The following is an 11,681-nucleotide window of genomic DNA, read 5'->3' on the forward strand; positions in this document are numbered from 1 at the left end:
CACATGAAAATGAAAGGAGATACCAAGACTATCAACTTTATCCCAAAGTCATCTTCAGGGTAGTAAGTTTTAAGAAAAGATCTTGCACAAGAAAGCAATATAGGGTCCCAGATAACAATAAAACACGATAACAAGCTACTTAAGTATATAAAAAACATTCTTGATAACAAAAACATACTAAGTGGGAATTTGAAATTACTACAAATCACGGTACAAAATTATCTGTTTGCAAAATATCTACATTTCGTCCATCTCAAAAAGACCATTGTTCAAGTGCATGTTACTAAACGAATTAATGAGGCATCCTTCAACTAACAATCTGTCAAGCATTGATGAACATTTAAAAACTACTCTTATAAGAGTTCAAAGTCTCATATGTGGGAAAAGATGGCATTTGAGCTATTTGTATCGCATACATTATATTTATGATGTGTGACTCTTTTGCTTAGTTCCTGACATTATAAGGTAAATTACAACTTGAGCAATTAATTTTGTACACCCTTCCTGTTGGCATTACTGGTCTATTACAAAACAATGAATTCTTGATAGACGAGAATTAATACTAAAAACATTTATTTTCAAACACTTCAAGTTATGTACAATTGACAGAAATTCACAACGGTGTGGCTAAACTGAAATATTTTCAGTGACAAAAATACTTGACCTTGAGCGTAGGGTTAACGACCCTGCCTTGTAACAAGCACATCGTTAAGGAAACAGACCTAATACGGACGGATCCTTTGTTGACGATAATGCGAGAAATGGACTAATGAAATGGAAAACACCTCCGAAATTAGGCACTTGGGATGTGCTTAGTCTATATAGAGCAGGATGTGCCCAAACACTCATCAATGAAGCCAAGAAGTATCAGTTAGATATAACTGTTCAGAAGGAGACAAAATGGACTGGAAACGGTGATTGTAAGATAGATGGTTATACAATCCTATATAGTGGCAGAGATTATGATATCCACAAGGATGGCGTGGGCTCCTGTCTATCAGATAAAGTCTATAGAGCAGTGGAAAGTGAAAGACTAGCAAAAATCAGAGTACAGATCAAATGGTTTAAACTCTCAGTGATATTCCCCCGCAGAAGAGAGAGATAATGATGAAAAAGACGATTTTTACAAAAAGCTCCAGGAGGTTGTGGAACAAACACCAAAGCATGATGTAATTTTAGTACTGGGTGACTTTAATGATAAGATTGGACATGAAGTAGATGTATTTGGCACAGCACTTAGAAGATATAGTGGCCAAGAAATTAGCAGTGAAAATGAAATAAGGTTTGCCTCATTTGCCAAGCGCACATGGAATTCACCAATCAGAGCTTCTGTTCAGCAGGTAGCAGATTTTCTAGCACTTCTTCACCATGAGAAGCTTCTCTTTGTCTTGGCCATTAGGGGTGACAGAACTGCCCTTGGCCAAGTTCTTTGGTTGAAGGAAATGGATCTCTCATCCCATTGAGGAATCTTTATACTTCTGAGAAGTTTTGAACAGTCTTGCCTACCCGGGGAACTCAGGCCCCCAAGTGGGTTGCAGTTCTCATCTTAAGGAGCCTAGTTCATACAGCTTATGTCTTTGGACATGCTTTTCCTTGCATTTTGTGGTGGCTGCCCAATAAGTTGTGTGGTTCATTTGGCTCCCTTAGGGGACACGTGCATCTTGTCAAAGGTGTTCGGTAAGCAGGAGAGAAGGGGTGTGAGTGACCGTCTTCTCCCTTCCCTCTTTTACCTGTCTCTCTCTTTAGACAAAGAGACGGGTAGCGAGCCGTCATGTGCTGGGCAGACGAGTTTGCGGGTGACTACATGATGAGGGTATCCTGTCCATCTTCTGTAAATGGTTTGGATGCATGTCCCCCTCTCTCTAGACAAGGGGAGAGAGGGATATACAATAAAACAAACCCACTGGTTTTATTAGCAAGTTTTATTGTCTCCGACACTCTTAGGTTCTTCCAAGCCTTTATTTTTTCAAAGTAATGATGCAACTCATTACTTTAAGCCCAGATGTCTAGCAGTTGCAACATCCCATATCTCCAACAAGCAAAAGGTGCAGGATTCCTTTCTCAGCTCTTCCAGACCAGGAAGGTGTTCCCGGTTGGGTAGAACCAAACCAGTTGGTTCAGAGATTTATTCAGACCCCACCCTCCAATGTGTAAGTCTCCTATGTAAAAACTGAAGGTTTGTATTTGTGTAAGAACAAATAGAAAATTTTTGAAGTAATTTGTATTTTTCCTAACATACAAACCTGAAGGTCTTTACATTTACAGCCCACCTCAGCCACCCCTCATTCTGATACATGGGCTGAAAGGCAAAGTGGAGTGCAGACCAACTAGCTGGTGGGGCTTCCCCATACATTCGGTAGTTCACAACCTTGTCTGAAATTTAAACAGCCATTCCAGCTCGCGTCTGCGTGTTGAATCCTATGTAAAGATTTTCAGGCTTGCATGTTAGGAAAAATACAAAATACTTTAAAAATTCGCTATTTTTACAGTATTAGACTCTGATATTTTTTCCAGTGCATTATTAGAATAAGCCATCTTTTTTTCCCCTGCCCAATTGATTGTAGGATTTTTTTCAATAACATGTACAAAAATTCCAATGTTCATCTTTGCATATCTTACGCATTTCTTCTGCTGTTCTGTTCTCTTTCCCAGTGTTTTTCCACTTTGACCAATATAAAATTTATCACAAGACTTACATGGAATTTGTATATACACCCTTAAGTATTATTGGGAGACTTCTTTATAAGTACACATTTCACTGTTTTATTGTTTTCAAATGCTACATTAGCTCCAGCCTTCTTAAGAAAAGGGATATTTCTTGTATTATTATTATAATATTATGGTAGTACAGCTATGCTCTTAAGCGATACGCCACGTTGCATAGGATTTCGTTCAAAATTCACGAACTAGCAACCTAGCATGCTCCATATTTATCTCTTATTTCAATGCAAAAGCACGGTTATTGCGTACAATAAGGCCGTAATATGTAATATGAAATTTCATATTTAAAAGTGAAAAATCATGTAGCCAAATTTTGGAAAAATACGAAACATTTTCAAAAAACGCTGATGCATTTGACAAAAAAAAAAAAAATCAAATCAGTTCAAATTTTAAATAAAAGCAAAAAAATTTTTGGAAAAACAGTTATGAAACATTTAAAAAACTTTTGTTCACTCGTCGCTGAAAAATTTGTAAATACAAAAAAGAATGCATCCGATATCAAACCTCGGAGTTCAAATTTTAAATAAAAAGCTCAAAAAAACCATTTCAGAAGATATTAAGGATTGCTTCTATGTCAACCATAAAGCCCTTTTTGGCCGAAATGAGTCCTGTTTGATTGTTTTTACGCCTCCGGCTGAAAAAATTAAATAAGTAAATACAAAAGTAGAATGCATTTCCACCGATATCAATAGGTGAGATTCCAGCAATAAGCTGAAGGTCCCATTAAGTAACCAATTGGTTCTTAGCCACCTAAAACCATTTCCAGAAGATGAACAGGATAGCTGTTAATCAGCTCAGTCATAAAACTAAGCTATACTTAGTCTTTTTCCCGCAAACTCGTCCGTCCAGCACATGACGGCTCGCTACCTGTCTCTTTGTCTACAGTGAGCAGCAACAATAAAATTATCTTGAAAACATTTATTTTACATTTGTTAGAGGAATTTTGGATTTTCATAAAAATAAAATTATTCCAGTTATATTTCTTAACCACCTCAAAAATTATAACTTACCAGCAAGTATTCGCCTATGCAACTATTCTTTTGTTAGAGCTGAGAATTTTTTCCTAGGCCTAGGTGTGTTAGATTTCTTTGACTTACACATTGCACTTGGCATTCACATCTCTATATTAACAATGTCTGGCCAGAAAGCATATGAAGTTATCTACACATTCTTGCACTTCAAGTTACCTTATAAATTAATAAATTATACACCAAAAGCGAGCAGATGGACTTTTATGAAAATAATATTTTAAGCCAGTTAAAAAACAAGTGTTCCATAGGCCTTGACATTAATACTAATATATATTTCGATTAATAGCCATCTTCTCCATATAATTAAAAATCATCATTTTTTATTCTTCAAAGAACAGGTAATCTCTACAAATACATTCTTTAGTAACAAAGATTACATCTCAGTAGGCTTAGATTATTCTTTTAGGCCTATAAATCATTTTGCCTAAAACTTCAACATTCAAAGAAAACGTGTTGTAATTCATATTTCTGTTTTGAAAATGTTGTTATGACTGTTGAGCTTATTAGGTCTATGTTATAATGTTGCAGAGGTAGTAACGGTGACCAGCCTTATCACACCGTGCTTTGAGCTAAGCAATGTAAAAAAAAAAAAATCAGTTCAAATCACCCAGATCACGAATTATACTAACGCATAAAAGGGATCATATTTATATAACCATAGGGAAAATAGTGCTAGCTGTGAATTCGCAACTTGTCAATATGCATGACAGTGGAAATAAAAAAAAAAAGTTAACACTACTTGGCAACATTACGTTGAGACAGATTTTGGACGACACAAAAAGAATCATGTCGCCTCAGATCTGAGCATGACTGTACAAGCCCGGTTTTTGTTTTGCCACCTCTTATGCATTGTCTCGTACATATTCAGGATATTCATATTTCTTGCCTGTATTCCTGATCTTATGTGTTTCATCATCAGTGTATTCAGGGCTACATGTAAATAATGCTCACAAAAACATAGATGTGAACACTGATTTCTTGATCATAATTGCTTTGACCAGAAAGATTAGCAGGTTTTCCGTAAACACTGTATTAAAACCCATTACTAGTTCCGTGTGTTAAACGTTCCAAAAAGGGTAGGTAACCATTTTTATCCATTTCCATAGTGAATGTACTTCACGGTACTAATTCATTCAATTTGTCAAACAAGTTATTTACATTATTGTTCCCTGGTAATATACAAATCATATCGACAACATACCTGAACTGTACTATATTGCATGGAATGGTTTTTTGGGGGGATATTTTGCTTTCAAAATATTCCATATACATATTACTTAACACTGGGGATAAAGGGTTACCCATTGCCACACCATAATTTTGAGAGTAAAATTTCCCACTGAATTCCATTGTACACTCTTGTGCACATGATTTAATTAATTCTATTAAACTATGGAAAATGGTATATTCAGCTATCTGTTTTTTAATAAATCCGACTGAAACTCCATCAGATCATCAATAGGTAACTGTGTGAATAATGATACCACATCAAAAGTTACGAGCTTGGATTAACTATTAATCTGTACGCTATTTAGTTCATTTATCAAGTCCACATTATTTATTATTATGGCATCAGAGATGGTACCAATAAATGGGTTCAGAATATCCAATAGGCACTTTGCTAGAATGTAAGATGTGAAACCGATTGAGCTAATAATCGGCCAGTGGGAGAAGTTGTTGCGCAAGTATTAGTTCAGTTGGTTCCACATCTTACAATCTGTCAAAGTGCCTATTGGATATTCTTAACCCACTGGTTGGTCCCATCTCTGATGCTATTATAATGGGTAAGTTTGACCAAGTAAACATATTAAATAGTGTACAGATTAATAGTGAATGCAAGTTCGTGAGTTTTGATGTGGTATCATTATTCACAAAGGTACCTATTGACGATCTACTGGAGTTCCAATCGGATTTATTGAAAAACAGATAGCTGCTTATACCATTGTCCACAAACACCGTAATAGAATTAATTAAATTATGTCCCAAACGGTGTAAATTGGAATTCGTTTGGATAATTTACTCACAAAATTTTGGCGTGGCAATGGACAACCCTTTATCCCCAGTGTTGAGTAATTGTATAAGGATTTTTTTTAAAGTAAAGTAGTACTAAACAAAATCATTCCACTGAATATAGTATGGCTCAGGCACGTCGGCGATATAATTTTTATATTGCCAGGGAACGTTAGTGTAAATAACTTCTATGGCAAGTTAAAGGAATTACTATGAGCAAGTAAATTTAAGATGGAAATGGAAAAAAAAATGGTTACCTACCCTTTTTGGATTATCTAATACGCAGAACTAGTAATGAGTTTAAATATAATATTTATACAAACCAACTAAAATTTCTGCCTATCTACATTTCTATTCTGATCAAAAGCAACGAGGTTAAGAAATCAGTGTTCACATCTATATTTTTAAGAGCATTATGTGTATGCAACCCTGAATATACTGATGGTGAAATAAATAAGATTAGGAAAACATGCAAGAAATTTAAATATCCTGAATATGTACTAAACAATGAATAAGAAGCAACAAAAGACTGTATCAAAACAAATAAAATGAAACTTACAACACAAAACAACTTGCTTGTACTACCATACAATAATAATAATAATAATAATAATAATAATAATAATAATAATAATAATAATAATAATAATAATAATAATAATAATAATAATACGTGAGATATCCACTGTCTTAAGAATTTTGAAGTTAATGTAGCATTTAAAAACAATGAAACATACAATTTTAAGAATTTCCGACAATACTTAAGGATGCATGTTAAATTCCATGTAAGTCTATGATAACTTTTATATTGGTCAACCTGGAAAAAACATTGGGAAAGAGAATAGAACAGCATAAGGAATGTGTAAGGTATAGCCAGGCGAACACTGGAATTTTTGTAGATGTTAGTGAAAACAATTAAACTGGGCAGGGGGAAATACCATTGAGTCTAGTTTCACGAAAAACAAAAAATTAATGTTTTCGTAAAAATATGAAAATCAGTCAAGGTATGTATAAACTTGATACTATTATTTCAAAATAAATATGTAAAATGTATAAATTTTAAGGAAGGTAGTAGATATAAATAAAAAAAATTATTTGCAAACATACTCTTTGACCTAAGCACAAATGAAGTTCGTCGATCCTCCCTAACACATGTCAGGTCTGCATTTTTAGTTTACAATGGTTTTGGATGTTTGCCTGTACTGCACCCAGAGCATATATATTGTAAATTTTTTTCCACTGTGTATCAGTCCTTCATTAATGGCTTACATATAAAGTCGAAACTGGTCAGGACCTACATCCAGTAAGATATTTCCTCACCTGTGGTTTTGAGATGTATTTAAAAATCAAGTGTCATTGTGCTTATTATCATATATATATATATATATATATATATATATATATATATATATATATATATATATATATATATATATATATATATATATATATATACACACATGCATGTATATATATACAAAACTGATTCATGAAGATATGGAACGTGATGAATGTACAAATAAAGGCAAATGCCACAAAGGAAATTAGAAACAACGGGTTGGTTGCTAGGCCTTTCAACACAATGGTCCTTTACCAGCAGATTGATAAAAAATATAAAAATAAGTTTACAAGAAAACACGTATAATTGACAGATGACGTACAGATATCCCTGAGGGTGGGGATAATAAGGAACAGATGCACCTGGAATCCAACACAGTTGAAGAATTACTGGACCTACCAAATGAAGGTAAATCTTTTGAGAGGTTTTACAAAGCATTAGGCCAACTGGCTCAAAAGCAGGGAGGAGTTAATTAAAGGATTATACAGGGGAAGAGATTAACCACCAAAAATGACCTTGGAATGAATAAGCTCATTACATATTTATAAAGTACAACACATTTTCTCCTTTTGGTAAACAACAACAATTTTTGCAAAATGAACATTTAAAAAAACCATTAAACATACGAATACATAGAAAACATATATAAGGGAACTAATCAGTAATTAAGTCAGTGATTTTATATTTACGGTCATTCTTGAACATTTCACTAATACAGGGGTCTAAATAATATATGCCAGGGCTAAGATTGAAATTACGGCTGGAAGTAAGCTGTATAATTACAGATTCTAAAAGATTTCGTGAAGATAAATCTTTTGACCTGGCAATAACTGAACTGTCAATCCAATTGATCCTGTGTGAGTTTTCATTTAAGTGAATGAATTGGATGCTTGCCCAGTTTTGACGGAATACTTATGTTGCTTAATCCTCACTTCTACTGTAAATCCTTACTGGATTGACCTATATAAAAAGAAGAGCAGTCCAAGCATGGAATTATATATGTTATGCTGTTGCTTTCCCTAGGTCTATTTTTTATCAACATTCCTTTTAGTGCGTTATTATAGGGAAAAACCAGGTTGACATTAAAAGATTTTAACAATGATTTTATGGCTTCAAAACTACTAAAATAAGGTAGGTTTTTTCCTATAGTAACACACTAAAAGGAATGTTGATTAAAAATAGACCTAAGGAAAGCAACAACATAATGTATAAAATTCCATGCTTGGATTGCTCTTCTTTTTATATAGGTCAATCTAGTAGGGATTTAGAAGCAAGAATTAATCAGCATAAGTGTTCTTTCAAAACTGGGCAAACATCCAGCGCAATATTCATGCATTTAAATGAAAACTCACACAGGATCAATTGGATTGACAGTTCAGTGATTGCCAGATCAAAAGATTTCTCTTCACGAAATCTTTTAGAATCTGCAATTATACAACTTACTTCCAGCTATAATTTCAACCTTAGCCCTGGCATGTATTATTTGGACCCTTGTATTAGTAAAATGTTCAAGAATGACCTTAAAGATAAAATCGCTGACTTAGTTACTAATTAGTTATCTTATATATTTTTTCTATGTTTAATAGTTTTTTTAATTTTCATGTCGCAACACTTGTTATAATTTACCAAAAGGAGAAAATGTGTTGTACTTTTATAAATAGATAATGCACTTATTCATTCCAAGGTCACTTGCTGTTGAGCCATTTGGCCTAATACTTTGTAATACCTCTCAAGAGGTTTACCTTTGTTTACCTTTGTTTTGGGAGGTCCACTAATTCTTCAGCTGTTTTGGATTGCAGGTGCATCTGTTCCTTATAATCCCCACCCTCAGGGATATCTGTATGTCATCTGTCAATTATATGAGTTTTCTTGTAAACTTATTTTTATATTTTTTATCATTCATATCTGGGACCCATTTACAGCAGGTTTTATTGGTAAGTGTAAGGCTAGGTCAAACTACAGGCCACTGATTTTGAATATGAGGATGTTCTTAGCAGCTTATATGTTTAAGAATAGACAGCTGTATGTTTTGATACTTTACGAGACAAAGGTGAAAACGGATTGTGTGTGGAGGAATGAGAAGGACACAATGGACATATGAAGGAATGCAAGTGTGGTAGTTCGAAGTTTGTATGGATGGGGCAATAGAAAACATTGTATATGGTCTGTTGTTGCGTGGCTGAGAATGAAGAATATGAATGGGTGAAATGAAGTTTTTGGGGTAAATGAGAACTTAGAGCCAGAAATGTTTAGTAAATATCTTGATTATTGGAAACATAGGGTCTCCGAAGAAGAATTTGCATTAATATACTTGGGAAAGAGAAAATTGTAAGGAAATAAATTTGTGAAATTGTGTTAGTATACAGCAGATGGAAGAGCAAGTTTATGTGATATGACAATGTGGAATAGAGAGGCTGGAGATATATCCAAACCTTATTTGGTTGACACAAAATTAAAAATAATTGTAAGTTGAAGTTGGAGATGAAAGAGTAAGTGTTATTAGGACAAGTGCAACTGCAGGGCATTTGCAAAGAAGGAAGTGAGCAGAACATACAAGGAGAAAATGAGTTAATAATGACCAGGTTCACTGACACCGAAGTGGAAGGAGTAGGAGAGGAGTATGTGCAGCTCAGTGAATTGGGTCATTCATGTTTGCTGGGGGAACAAGCACAGTAAATGGTGGAATTAAAATAAGGAAGGTTTAGGGAAAAAATTAATATCAGATGTCTGAGGTGCAACTGCAGGGCAGAAGCAAAGATTAGATACAATTATATGGGAGAATAGTCAAGAAGAAAGTGAGAGACAAATAAGGTAAGGGCAAATAATAAAAGTAATAGGGGGGATGGAGAAGGGGAGCAAGAACTTAGGTGAACATGATACGTTGTTCCACGGGGAATTAAATGCAGAAAGTTTTTTCAGTGGGTCTCAAAATACAAATAAAAAAGGGCAAATTGAGAGATAATGGCTGATCATTTGTTTATATATATACAGTTCTCAGAATAGCGTTTTAGGAAACGGTCATTAGAATAGTCTTAGGATTAAGAGAAAATAGGCAATGTAATTTAAATGAGAACGAAGATTTGTCCAGGTAACTGCATTAAATTAGCGGGTGATTCATCAGCTTGAGTGTTCAAGAAAGGTGATAGACAACTTCCGAAACATCAGAAAAACCGAAACTGTGACCAGAAGCTTCTGAATTGATGGAAAGCTCAGGAACTGAATCATGCTGAATGCCCTGTACAAGGAACATAAATTTGTTTTCGGGTTGCAGAATATAAAAAATGTCGAAAGTGAGATTTAAGTTACGTGAGACGTGAAACTTCGATTTTAAGAATTTATTCTTTGTTGTTAGGCTGCATAGCTAAATACATATTGACACTGACTTTTCGTAGTTTAATAAAGTCTAATTGCCAATATTTTTAAGTGTCGCTTTTGCTAATCAGCAAACCGACGTATGATCACCCGACCTTATTCTTTTGTTAATTAAGTCGACAAACGCTTCGTAAAACTCTTGAGTTATAGCAGATTCCTGTAAAACATTTTATATATGACGGCATATATTACCGAAACATTTGAATTTTTCTATTTTCTTCCCGTTAAAAATATATTTTCTTCACAAAATATAGTTGGGCGGTTTGCGCATTTGCCAATATCAGTTCATTAACTCGTCTCTAAAAACGGCGGTAGTTTCTATTTGTCAGGGTGCTTTTCTTTTTAAAGTTAAAGGTCTGTCCAGAAATGGACATCATTTCTGATCAACCTGGTTTGCAGTAGTTACCTTCTTTCTTTATTAACCAGTTACATTTTCTTTATTAAACAGTAAAATTCGATTGCTACCTCTGACTGCGTTGTACCGCGCATGTGCACCAACGTTTTCGTCCGGAAACGTTTGTAAATAATAAGGGAGACTCACTTAATTGTCTGCGTAATGATGATTAAAAATTAATCTTTTAAAATCGAACACGTGATATTAGATGGAGAAAAGGTAATGTGTAGTTTTTGTTCACTGGAAATTTAACAGTAAGGAATGGGATCTTCATCTTCCTCTATTATGTAATCGCCATCCACAGACGAATTTGTATTTATTCAATTGAAATCTGAAAACTGGTTTCGACAGCGAATGCGTATCGCGAGAAAAGATAAGATAAAAAAAAACATCAACTCATGACATCTGCGTTTTTGTTGGCATTATTCAAACGGATTTTTTTAAAAAGAGGCAATATCGAGAGGCAGCACCACTATGCGCAGACAACAAACGCACTCTCTTCTTCTCTCGTGTTTCTCACTCATTCTCTCTTTCTCTCAGGTAGCGAAGCGTCGCTCGGAGTTGGGGTGGCTGAGGTGGAGGATGGTCTTTCCAGGGAAGAGGTGTCGTGGGGATGGAGGGTATGGGGTGGAGAGTGGAGGAGAGAATGTGTGGAGGGGGGATGACTGAGGGGACGGTAGGAGGGGATGTTCTTCCAGTTCCTGGCCCACTGCCAAATGTTGGCTCTCCTCTCCCAACCCTTTCGTCTTTGACTTGCATGATGGTTCCTCTTGGAGCTGGAAACTCCGCTGCCTGCCAGACTTTCCATCCGAGA

At 34.9% G+C, this 11,681-nt stretch overlaps 1 protein-coding gene across 1 annotated transcript in view; it reads right to left on the bottom strand.

Moving 5' to 3' along the window:
- LOC136850575 (serine/threonine-protein kinase meng-po-like) overlaps positions 1-11,681 on the bottom strand; it is a 168,102-nt gene that overhangs the window by 156,212 nt on the left and 209 nt on the right. The gene's annotated exons all lie outside the window — the stretch shown is intronic.

Source organism: Macrobrachium rosenbergii, chromosome 22 (genome assembly GCF_040412425.1).
Source record: "Macrobrachium rosenbergii isolate ZJJX-2024 chromosome 22, ASM4041242v1, whole genome shotgun sequence".
Lineage (NCBI taxonomy): Eukaryota > Metazoa > Arthropoda > Malacostraca > Decapoda > Palaemonidae > Macrobrachium > Macrobrachium rosenbergii.